Here is a 12,150-nt window from a genome sequence, read left to right as displayed (position 1 = left end):
ATCTTCATCCCAAGCAGTCCTGCTTTTATTTTGCATTTACACTGGGCTTCTTTGTAAGGTTTTACTTAAAGAAAGGATTATGCTTGTTAAGCGTTTGATTAACTCTCTTATTGTACAGCATAGGAAACTGAGGCACGGAAAGGGGACAGACTTCGCTAAGGTCACGTAGAGACATTTGCAGAGTAAGGACCAAGCTCTCCTGACCCCCATGGGAGCCCCTAGCTGTGTGAGGAGCTGGAACTGGTATGTGAAGCAGGCAGAGAACATGAGACACTGGGCTGAAACCAAGTTTGAGGTGGCTGTCCAGGTCGTGAATTTCCTCCCATGCGAGCATCTGTGCAGGGTGTGTATGTGGGGGGGTGGGGGGGGTGGGGCACCCAGAAGCGAGCACCCCCCCAGGAGGCCTGCTTTTCTTCAGCTGAGTTAAAATGGGTCTCTGTGGGTGTTTGGCCATGGCAGGAGCATCACCTGTGGGAGTCCAGTCACCCCTGCCCAACCTCGAGCGTTAGTTCCTGAAACGGCTGTGGGAGGAGAATTCCAGGTTCAGGAACTTTGGACCTACTGGGGAAAACAGCACTGTGGGAGAGGATCAGGCAGTGTCCCAGGAGGAAACAAGTGGCACACTCAAGCTGGTTAATGGAGGTGAGTTTTTAGAAGAGATTGTTTCCAAAGGTGTGGGCAGGGATCAGGAAAAGCAACAAGGGATGGTGCAGTGTCCTGGGGCTGGTAACTTCAGGAAGGGAGGCAAAGGCAGGGAGCGGATACTGGACTCTGGAGAGACTGTATAGACAGAATCGACCACCTCCCGGTGACCTCGCAGGGGGAAGCTGGTGGAATAAATACCCTGGCCCCTCTCCTCCCACTGATCCCTGCAGGTCTCCATTATCGGAATCATCCAGAAGCTGAAGGGCAAGGAAGCCCACTGATACCAGCCTTCCAGGCCAGCCTGCGGAGCACAGAAGAGGGGGAGGGGTAGAAAGTGGATGTGGAGGGGCAATGGGAGACGGTGAGTTCAAAAGCAAGCCAATAGAAGGCCTCAGAGCTGTTGATCTGCATACAAATATACCACCATGGAGGCAGCACACTAAATTAAAAGGCTCTTGTGGCAGTTTGTATATCGTATGTGAATGACAGTGGGAAGGCTTAATGAATTTCCCTTTCCTGTCCATTGCTCCCTAGCAACTTCTCACACTCAGTGATTTGCTGGCAAATTTGTTTTGCCTTGTGGCAGATGACATCCCTGCCGAGATGAGACGTGCCCCTCCTGCCCCCATCCCCACCCCACAGTGTTGGAGTCTCCATCCAAAGGGCCTGTGCCTTTCTGATTTCACAGCTTAGGAATTACTGACTTCTGCCTGCTCTGTTCTCCACACTCCAGGAGATGCGGAGTAACGTGGATATTGGAGAAGGAACAAGTTGAGTGGTCTTTATTTAACCTTCGGCAGGGCCGAACAGGTATGTCTTCGTTCTACCCGTGTGACTTGCTAAAGCCTTTCCGTTACTTCTTGTATGCACATCTGTTCTCTGTTTCTGTCTGTCTCTCTGTTTCTATCTCCATTTCTCTCGTTCTTTCTCTATATTTATCCTCTCTCTCTCCCTTCCTCCATCCTTGAATATTCTTGGCCCTGCGCATCCAATAGAAGCTTGCCTCCTTGTCACCCTCTAGCATCCTACTGCCCAGTGTCGTCCTGCGTCCTTGAGATAATGGGTGATTTTTGATTCTGTTTATATCTGGGGAGGCACCTCAGGGATCTTAAATCTCTACCAGCTCTGTCAGGTTGGTGGTGTGGGGTGTGGGGTGGTCCAGTAGGAAGTAGGCCCTGCCAAGGAAGAGGATCTCTGTGTCCCATCCAGTTCTCACCTGCTGCCTATACAATAAAAATGGTGTGCCAATTACTTTCTGGGAACTTTGCATACATTTATAAACCCATTTGATTATCACAACAACCCTGTTCAGGAGCCATTATTCCCCATTTGCAGAGGAGGAATTTGAGGCACAGAGAGTTCAAGTGACTTATCCAATGCTGCACAGCTATCTGTCACAGAGCTGGGACTTGAACTGCGGTAGATCTCCCTGCAGAGACCTTTCCAACCAGCTCTTTCAAATTGACTCAGGAGGCAGTGAGTTCCTGGTCACTGGAAGCAGGTAAGCAGAGATTGAATGGCCATCTGTCATGGAGAGAGCACCGTTCTGGGGAAGATTCTTTCCTGCTCTGAGATGCTACAATTCCAGGACTCTCCATTTTGATTCACATATTCTCTGATTGACATGTGCCTCCTGGAAAGTAGAGGTTGGAGCAATGGCCTCAGTGAGGTCTGGTCATGTAGGGGAGGCAGGAGTCCTGGGTGGCGAGGAGTGGGGAGAAGGGGAAGAAGGGTGGTACGCTGGTGAGAACGGACAAGTCAGTAGTGAGGTCACTTCCCCACTTTCCTGTTTTTGCTGGTTCTTCCTCCTTGGCCCTGGGCTGGTCTCTGAGTCACAAGGATGGGCAATATTTAAAAGTACATTCATATGTGAACTCACCAGGGTTGCAATGCACTGTTTATCTATTGCAAGGAAACAAGCCTAAGGGGGAAGGAGGAGCACTGGGTTTAAAATCTTGTTGCTGCTGCAAGTTTGTGGTGCAACTTTGGGCAAGCTTTCCCATCTGTTTAATACACAGGTGGGGAGGTCATCATGGAGGATCCTTTGGGTTCTGATGTTCAGTTCTCTGGGAGGAGAAGCAGGCTTGCATGTGTGTTGAGCTAGTGTCTGTAACTTGGAGGTCTGTAGTGAAAGCAGGGTGTGATGAGGGGTGAGTTGGTTTTCCCTTGCTCTCACCAGTCCACATACTTCCTCTGTCCCATGTGCCTCCCTTCCAAGGATTCACCTTACTCAGTTAATTACCTTAAATGGTTCCACAGAAGGAGGAGGGCTGGCTGGCACAGAGATGGGGGCTCTCCATCTAGGGAGCAGCAGCAACAAGAAAAGGCCTGGCCCATCTTGAGCCCTCATGGGCTGAGGGACAGCCAGACTCAAATCCTCTGCAGACCCTGAAGAGCTATCCAGCCAGCACAGTCATGGTCATGCTGCTGGTGATCAGAAAGTGGCTTCATTAGACTAGTGAGTGACGAATAAGAGGGTGATGCTGGGGTACATGGTATTTGCATCAGTTATCTATTGTTCCTTAACTAAGTACCCCAATTTAGGGGCTTGTGACAACTACCATTTATAAAGCTGTGGGTTGGCAACCTGGGCTGGGCTGAGCCAGACGGTTCTTCTGCTAGTCTCAGCTGGGCTTATGGATGGTGGTAGCCAGCCTCCAGGATGATTGCGTGTGATCTCTGCCTACTGGTGTTCAATCCTTGTGTGGTGCTCTCCCACAATGTACTGGTGTAGGTCTGTGGTAGAAGAGAGGGTAAGTCCCTTCTGAGATTAGGTTGTAGAAGACTGCACCTTATTTCTTGGGGACTCTCATCCATGCATGCTTGTTGTCTCTCTTAGATCATTGGTTCTGAGGGAAGCCAGCTGCCATGTCATGAGCAGTCCAATGGAGAGGCCCCGTGGTGAGAAACTGAAGCCTCTGGCCAATGCCAGTGAAGAACTGAGGCCTGCCAGACCACATGAGTGAGCGTGGAAGGGGGTCTCCAGTCTCACTTAAACCTTGCGATGACCAGTCTCAGCCCACAGCTTCACTGCAACCTCTTGAGGGACCTTGAGGCAGAACCATTCAGCTTTGCTGCTCTCAGATTCTCAATCCTTGGAAATGGTGAGGCAATAACTACTATTTTAAGTTGCTTTGGAGTAATTTGTTATGCGGCAGAATAAAGAACTAAAACATTCATGCATCTGTGGTCAGAGGGCAGTGATGGCCTCACTCACTCACGGTCTGGCAGTTAGCTGGCTGGTGCTTGGGGAGAAAAGGATACATGGGCTCCGTGTCTCACCATCCAGCGGGCTCACCTGCGGTGCCTCACGGTCACAGGGTTCCCAAGCAGCAAGCCAGGCCAAGGCCCGATGGGTAGGCACTTTTAAAGCCTCTGCTTACATCATGTTTGCTGAAGACTCATTGGCCAAAGCAGGTCACAAGGTCAACCCAGATCCAAGGGGCAAGGAAACAGACTCCATCTCTTGATGAGAGGGAAGAATTTGTGGTCACTTTTACAATTAGAGAACCTGAGGCTTGTGTACAAGTTCCCATTGCCTAAACACTCCTTCCCTCACTTCTACACTCTTGACCAATCTCCCTTTTGTTAGATCTGGAGTCTAACTCCACAAGCCTTTATTGAACACCTGTTATGTTCTAGGTGTCTGCAGTTGTGAGCTCAGTTAATCCCTAATAACAGCCCTTGCAAGGTTGTTCAGAAAGCAAGCCCAAAGTCAAAAAGCTGGTAATTGACAGAGACGAGATTCAAACCCAGGACTAGGAACTCCAAGTTTGGTGTTAATTCTACTTTCTCTGTCAAGATGCCCAGAATTTTCCATTTAACTCGGTCTTTTCAGACACACTGAGGCAGAGTATGTGGAGACTGATCCTTGACCAGATTCGTCCCAGGAATCCCCGGCCTGGGACTGCCCATTGGAGTGAAAGGGGATTAGTCTGGGGCAGGAGGTTTCTGCAGAATGGAGAAACTCTAGGGGGCGACAGAGGCCAAGGTGCCTTCCCTCTGCTACCCCTTGCTCCATTCCCTCTTTCCTCACCTGTTGTTTGTGCTCAGAGAAGAGGGAGATGCTGCATGTCAGGAGAAAGAACTTTTATCTTCAGGCACTAAGAAGCCAGGGTAGGGGTGGGGGGAGATGGGATGGGGGAGAGGGAGGGAGGGAGGGAGGAGAAGGAAGAGGAGGAGGAGCAGGAGGCAGAAGAGAGAGGCATAGGGGCAAAAAATAGAGGAAAAGCTGTAAAAAAAAAAACAAAAAAAACAACAACAGAAAATTAAAGAGGCCAAAGACAGAGATGGAGAGAAAGAGAAAAAAGAGAGGGACAGATAGAAAAATAAGCCCCAAGACAGGAATAAGGAGAGGCAGACAGAGAGACAGATGCCTGGAGAGAGAAAGGGGACCAGACCAGAGAAAAAATGGAGAGAGAGAAAGGAAGCCAGGAGAGCGGTGAGACGAAGGCGCATGGGGAGGGGAGCAGGGAGGGTTTTTGTCACATGCCCTGTGTGACCATGACCATGGCCAGGTCCATTCATCTCTCGGAGCCCCATTTCCTCATCAATAAAATGGGGCTGCCATATGGGGCTGTGGTGAGAATGAAATGAGGAAATATGTGCAAGCACTTTGGAAACTGTGATGTTCCATATAAATATGCTCATGGATTATTGATGGATCATCACTGTTACTATTCTGTCCCAGTGGGCGAATGGGTGCTAATGGAATATTTAACACCTCTTCTTTAATGAGCAGCTTAGTGTAAACTGAAAAACTGCAGTTGCTTGATACTAAGACAGTACTATTTGTGAGATGCCCTTTGATTTAATTGCACGCTTTTGGGGGCAGGGAGAGAATTGCTACATTAAAGGTACATAATTAAGAAAAATCACTGATTATATAGAGTTGCTCCTACAATCACTCACTCTTGTTTTTGGGATCACCATCTAAGTTTGAGTGTACGCTGTACTTACCCTGTTGGATCCCTTTAGATCACTGGCAGTTATGCAGAACATCATGGTGACCATGCTGCTTTTTGCATCCCACATATATAAATTTTATTTCTTCAGGATTAACAGTATAATCTCAAGACATGTAGAAGAATATCAGTGTTTCGTGCACATTTGTTTTGGATAAATGTGCCTTTCTTCCTCTCCCCCATGAACTGTACTGCATATTGCTGGAAGTTAAACAGCTTTTCTTGAAGGTTAGCTGGAAGCCTTTTGACAGGTAGATAGGTGTTTAGTGCCTAAGTTATAGGACCTTGGATCCATTTGTCAGACCCACCTCATACCACTCAGAAAATTCTATGGTCTATTCCAGGAGATGGGGCAGTTTTTACTACCAGTAACTGCACTCACAGGCATCTCCCACATAAAGAGGAACTTTTTTTTTGCATCGCAATGAAATCTTTTTGTAGACATTTTAAGCAACAATTAGGGATCCAAATTAAAGTCGATAGACAGCTCAGTGTGTTATCATTGTAAATCACACAATCAAAGTCGCATTGCATAAACATAACAATTATCTAAAAACTCACTCCTTCACTTGGAGGCTGACCCATTTTTGTAAGACATTCTTATTTCAGAAATGCTAAAGTTTAAAAAATAGAATAAACCTAGGAAATCCTACTGACCAAGAACAATGGAAACGGCCAGGGTAGCTTATTGATGACAGAGAAAATTAAATGTTTTGAAATGGCCCTGATGATATCTAGGATGTTAAAACAATTCAAAATTGATACTTGGGATACTTTTGCCTCTTTTAAATGAATGAGATGCTATGCCTTCAAGAGGTGTTGCTGCCACCAGGTTGGGGCAGTGTCTTGAATAGGCTAAATGTCGAACTCTGCTCTTTTCCCATATTGCCAATTAAGTGTCAGAGGTTCAAGCACCATATTTAGCCAATTACACCCCGCACTCCCACCATTAAAATAAGAATCTATGTTTAGCAACATTTCTTGGGGTAGCATAGTACAGTGGTCAGACAGCCTGGTTTGAAAATGTCTCTGGCACTTACTGGTGGTGTGACTTTGGGTAAGTTACCTTCCTCACTTGGGAGAGGGGCCCTCCAAGACTGTCTTATTTTGTATTTGTAGAACCCTTTCCACCTTACCAAAAGCCCTCCGACGCCACACATCTTAGTGCCTACACGCCATGGCCTGGGGTTAATGTGCACAGTTCAGCCATGAGCTGTGAAGGTCAGGAAACAGAGTTTATGACCAGATGAACCCTTTACATTAGTACATTTATCAATCCACATTTATACAAAAGTAGTAGCTACTATTTATTCAATATGTTCTCAATACCCAGCTCAATGCCAGATCTTTTAATCCTCATAGCAATCCTGTGAGGTCAGTATCGTTCTGATGCCCATTTTACAGAGGAGGAAATCCACAGAGTTGCGTGAAGATTAAATGAGTTAATGCATAAAACTTGCTTAGCACAGCACCTGGGACATAGCAAGTGCTCATTATTTATGATGCTTATTATTTACTGATGGGGTTGGATGGGAAGGTGGGTCTGCAAACTGAAAAGTATAAGATAGAGGAGTACAAGCAGGTATAGAAGCACAGAAGAGGGAGCAATTAATCTTCTTGGGAAGGGGATAAAGGAAGGCTCCCCAGAGAAGACAGCATTCAAACTGGATCATGAAGGATAAGTAGCAGTGGCAGAGTCTGTGGCTTGTTTTCCCAGTTCTGTTCTTCTCTTCTTCCTTTTAATAATGGAAATACTCTGCCCAAATTTTAGCGGGAACATGGCCACCCAGCTAGAGACTATAACTTCCAGCTTCCCTTGCAGCTAGGTGAATTCATGTGACCGGGTGTCTACTAATTAAATGTGAGTAGAATGAAATTGCTTGCCACACTTCCCATGGGTTAGAATGTGGATGTGGTGTGGGTGACCTCATTTTGGCCAGGAGGGGATGACAGAGCAACAAAATAGAAGGAACCTGGATGTCTTTGGGGAGCACAGCTGTCCCATTGACATTTGGACCACATGCGTATCCCCAAATCATTATGTGAGAGCAGCAGAAACTTGTATCCTGTTTAAACCATTGTACTGCTGGCTCTCTTGTCTGAAACCTAAATAATACACCAGGTAAAGAAAGAGGAAGACTTGTAGGGTGGATGGAATAGTACGTCCAAAGATATAAAGAGTGAAAGAAGTTGGAAAGCTTTGGGAAAAATTTTTATAGGATTGTTTTGGGGATCAAACAAGATTTAAAAAATGTATATACAGTGCTTAGTACAGTACCTGGCACAGACTATTTTCTCAATAAATGAAAGTCATTATTTCTCATCTATGTTTTATGATATCACCTGTCTGATGAAAACAAAGGTCTGGACCTTTCTGCTCTAAGCAAGTATGAATAACCTGGAGAAATTCTATTGGGAGCAAGATTTAAAAGAAAAACAATTACCAAGGGATGAATGAGAACCCTGCCTTCCTACTGATTTAAATAACTTATCTTAACCAAACCTCTGATGTTCTGTTATCACTCACCTCTAGCTAACACATATCCATCCTGCTTAGCAAGCCATAAAGAGTATTAGAAGTTACTTGAATGAGTTTGGATATTCAGTCCTCCATAGTTTTGCACAGGCAGGTTTCTTGAGCTTTTCACCTCCCAGATAACCCCTTCTACTTACCCCCACAACTCTGAACAAACTCGCATCTGCTGAGACCTTTTCTCTGAGTATTGTGACCTTATCATACTTCCTCTCATTATTGGTTTAGTTGTCCTTTGCTCCTGGCAGACTGGGGGTTTTTCCAGGACAGAGAGCAAGAGTGTTACGTTTTTATTTTCCCAGCATCTGGCCAGAGTAGGAGTTTGGTTCATATCTGTTAAATGAATGAGGTGTTCTTGAAGCAAACATGTAGGGTCAGTTAGAGAAGGGTGGAGGATTTCAGGTATGTTAAGGAGTCATAAAAAAAAAGACATTTTTCTCCTCTGCATGGGAGTAATGTCAAACTCCCACCGTTTGGGCATCATTATTTCTTTTTTCAGTCTTCTTAATATGCTATTTTCTGGTGGTGGGGAGTCTGTCTTCAAGAGGTGGCCTGGCAGAGTGAAAAGAGCATTGGCTTGGAAGTCAGACACAGGTTCCAGGCATAGCTCTGCCGCTGACTTGATGAATAAATTAGGGCAAGGGACTTTTTCCCTCTGGGGTTCAGTTTCCTCAGCTGTAAAATGAGGCCGATGAACTCTATCTCACAGTAGTATTGGGAGAATTAAGTAAGTGTGTAGTAGCAGCTTACAGCCTTTCCTAGAAATATTAGGGCTATTAACCGTATCCTTTAAGCTGCTCCCACTCTCTGCCTTCTCTCAGTAAATTCCAGATTGTATGGTGATCAAGAGCGGGGACTTTTGAACCAAACTGCGTTCCTTTCCATTTCTTAGTTGTGTGACCTTAGGTAAGTCAGTTCATTGTCTCTGTGGTGGTCTCCCCAGCTGCAAAATGATGAGCTCAGACTTAAAGGATTTCTGTGAAGACTAAATTATATATATATATTACTAAATATAATAACTAACCTACGGTAGGGCCTGGCACAAGGTAACAACTGCCTAAGTATTTATCATTGTATTATTACTTTCTCCTGGTTAGAGGGAGGTATCAGGAGAGCACCAGGCGCCTGAGAGGATGGTGGTGGTGGTGGGTGTCAACAGAGGATGAGGCCAAATGGGAGTTGGGGGCACCAATGGCAAGCTCCCTCCTATGGCCTGGATCATTAGATCTTAACTTGGGAATCACTGCTTGCTGGATTCGTAAGGAATTTGCTGCTAAAATCAATGAAAGAACTCAAGCTTGCAAACAATTTATTTTCCTTCTTTTAAGAAATGAGGGGGAATTCAACGTTTCCTCTGTAAAATAATTCTCTGCAACTCCCTTGCCTTTTGCAATGCTGGCTTTGACAAAATAGATGTGGGGCTCTGAGCGTGCAACAGGAATTACGCATACCTGGCAGCCCGGGCTACCTGCTGTGGTCCCCACTCTGGACCCTCCAGGGTCAGTGAACCATTGCTTGTTTGTCTTGAGGTAGAAAAATGACTGAGAACTCCTGTTATGGATAATGCAAATCCCCAGATAATCCCAAACTTCATATTAGCCAGTAATTTCCACTTCCCTCTCTGCAGCTGAACCTTTACCAGAGCTTCCTGATGGGGGTCGGATTACCTTGGTTGCCTTTTCCATGCAGGGGCATTAGCAAGAACATTCCCTGGTACCAGGTGGGCGGGAATCATTTGCTGCATGACTGATGCAGTGAGCGCATAGTGAGACTGAATAATTAGTTATTGCAGAGCACTTACCATGGACTACAGCCTGAGCATTAACTATCTCATTCCATACAATAACCCAAGAAGATAGGAATTGTTATCCCCATTGTACAGATGAGGAAACTGAGTCTCAGAGAGGCTAAACAGCCTTTTCAAGGCAGTGAGAGAGTCAGAAAATTGTCCAAAGGGTAGAGGGAGAAGAGGAGGCAGTTTAGGATGGGAAGGATCTAGTTTAGGAAATAGGAGGCTTGACTTCCTTCCAACCTTGCCCAGGATTCATCTGTGTGACCCTCAGTAAATCTTTCCCTCTCTGAGCCTTATTTTTGTCCACTCCCGTTCTGGTCTTCTAGGATTCTCTGAGACCCCCCAGTTTTGCTCAGATCACCCTGAGATTCCGAGGACCCATGGGTCTGGTGGAGAGAATAGGCCTGGCCTTCTCTGAGGCCCTGATGATGCCTTTGCTACTTTCCATGACCCAGAGATGGCGCTGGGCACCACTGCTGTCCTGCCCCCTAATCCTTTTCCTCCTGTCCATTCCCCATCCTCTCCCCTTCCCGCACTGTCCTCACCTTCCTCCCTCTCCTGCCTCCCCTTCTTCCTCTTACTCCTCCCCCGTCTCTTTTTGTCTCGATCCCTGCCCCAGCCGGCCGGGGCGCGCGCTGGGTGGTCCGGCGGCCGGGGGCGGGCGGTAGCCTGCAGGCGTAATTGGCATGCACGCTGTTGTAGCTGAGACCGCTTAATAAAGCATTACATATCTCACCGCTTCCATATTTCATTACCTCACGCGGAGCCTGTGAGAGGGCCCTAATGGGAGTCAGCTGTGTTTTTACTTTCTGTTGTCGGTCGGGGACGGGTTTCTCCGCGGATTCTTTGAAATGAAATAATGTGATGCACGCCGCGATAAGGGCCGGCCCGTAATGAGGCCCAGGCCGCCGGGCGGCTGCTGTTGCTCCAGGTGTCGCATATTTGGGCTCCGAGGACGAGGAGGAGGAGGGGGCGGCGCCGGAGAAGGAAGGGGAGGGGGAAGAGGCGAGGGATAGGAAGGGGAGGTGGGGAGGGGGCAGGGTGAAGTAGAGGGGTGGTGGGGGCGGAAGAGGGGAGGGAGGAGGAGGGGGCAGTGGGATCGGAAAAGGAGACATATTCAGCGGGAGGTACGGGAAAGCGTTTGGCTGGAGGGTCAGAGGAAGCCGGGTTCAAATCCTGGCTCCGCCCCTGATTGTCCGTGTGGGAAAGCCGTGTGCTCTCTCTGAGGGCCAACAGGAATAATGATAATACCCACTTCACAGGGTTCCAAATTAGAAAGGGCAGCATCATGCATATATAAAGACAAAATGAAATCATTTATTGAGGGAAAGGAACTGATGCCACCCCTTCTGAACATGGCACCTGCCAACCACTTCATTGAATTATCACAGCAGCCTAAGTACTGTTACCGGCCCGGCCCTTTACAGAAGAAGAGACTGAGGGTCAGAGAGGTGCGAGACTGAGGGCAGTCCTGGACATGGAGCTGCTAGAGACAGGAGGAAAGGGGAAAGGAGATAAAGTTGGAGGAAAAAAGTTGGGCCATTGCAATTGGACCTAACATCTTCGGGGAAGACTTTGAGCCTCTCCACCCTGTCCTCTGGGCCTCCTTGCTTGGGCCTGATGCCTCTGCCTTTCTCACAGGAATGGGGGTGGGTAGGTTTATGGGTATAACGTGCTGCTGGACCTTGTAGGCCAGGCAGTGTCTGGATGTGAGGGGCACAGCCTCAGGAAGCATCCCTGTTCTCAGGATTCTTCTCACTCTGCTCAAAATCCTTTGAGTTAAAGTGCTTTAGTCAGTACTTAAAATCATCAGAAGTGTCTATATCCTCTGTATCCACTCTGTCTTCTTTCTTTTTTTCTCTCGAAAAGAAATGTCTTTGAGGAGTCTTGTTGATTGTAGCGCCTCAGATTCTCTCAAATCCATCTGCTTCTCACCAGCCCTCTGCCACAATCCTGCTTCAAACGTTGTGAGCATTTTTCTAAAGTGCTGACCCGATGCTGCTGCCTTTCGGGGCTCTTCCTTGCTCTCAAGAGTGTCCAGCTTCCCAAGCACAGCCCCTGGGCCCCTCCCGGCTGTACTCACTGACCTCCCTCCACCTCTCCAGCTGCATCCCTGCCATGCCTCGTCACCCATCCTTTGCTCTGACAAACCAGGTAACTCATCTTTCCCCAAGCTTATCGATGATCTCCCCAGGCACTTGCTCACACTGTTCCCT

The 12,150-nt window shown here is 47.3% G+C and overlaps 1 protein-coding gene across 3 annotated transcripts in view; it reads left to right on the top strand.

Moving 5' to 3' along the window:
* Window positions 1–12,150, top strand: part of FOXD2 (forkhead box D2) — a 135,608-nt gene that overhangs the window by 98,152 nt on the left and 25,306 nt on the right. Inside the window, exons 4-9 of one of the 3 annotated variants that reach the window (XM_037827282.1) lie at window positions 119–343; window positions 460–642; window positions 876–1,006; window positions 1,379–1,455; window positions 1,981–2,146; window positions 3,485–3,749. The exons of 1 other annotated variant lie outside the window; for it this stretch is intronic. The gene's annotated coding sequence lies outside the window, so the exon portion shown is untranslated. Of the gene's footprint in view, window positions 1–118; window positions 344–459; window positions 643–875; window positions 1,007–1,378; window positions 1,456–1,980; window positions 2,147–3,484; window positions 3,822–12,150 lie in introns of those variants that run through there. One more of the 3 variants, XM_037827281.1, reaches the window with a different exon arrangement.

The sequence above is a fragment of the Choloepus didactylus genome, chromosome 2 (genome assembly GCF_015220235.1).
Source record: "Choloepus didactylus isolate mChoDid1 chromosome 2, mChoDid1.pri, whole genome shotgun sequence".
NCBI lineage: Eukaryota > Metazoa > Chordata > Mammalia > Pilosa > Megalonychidae > Choloepus > Choloepus didactylus.
The sequence above is the reverse complement of the archived record's forward strand: the minus strand, read 5'-3'. Positions and strand labels throughout refer to the sequence as shown.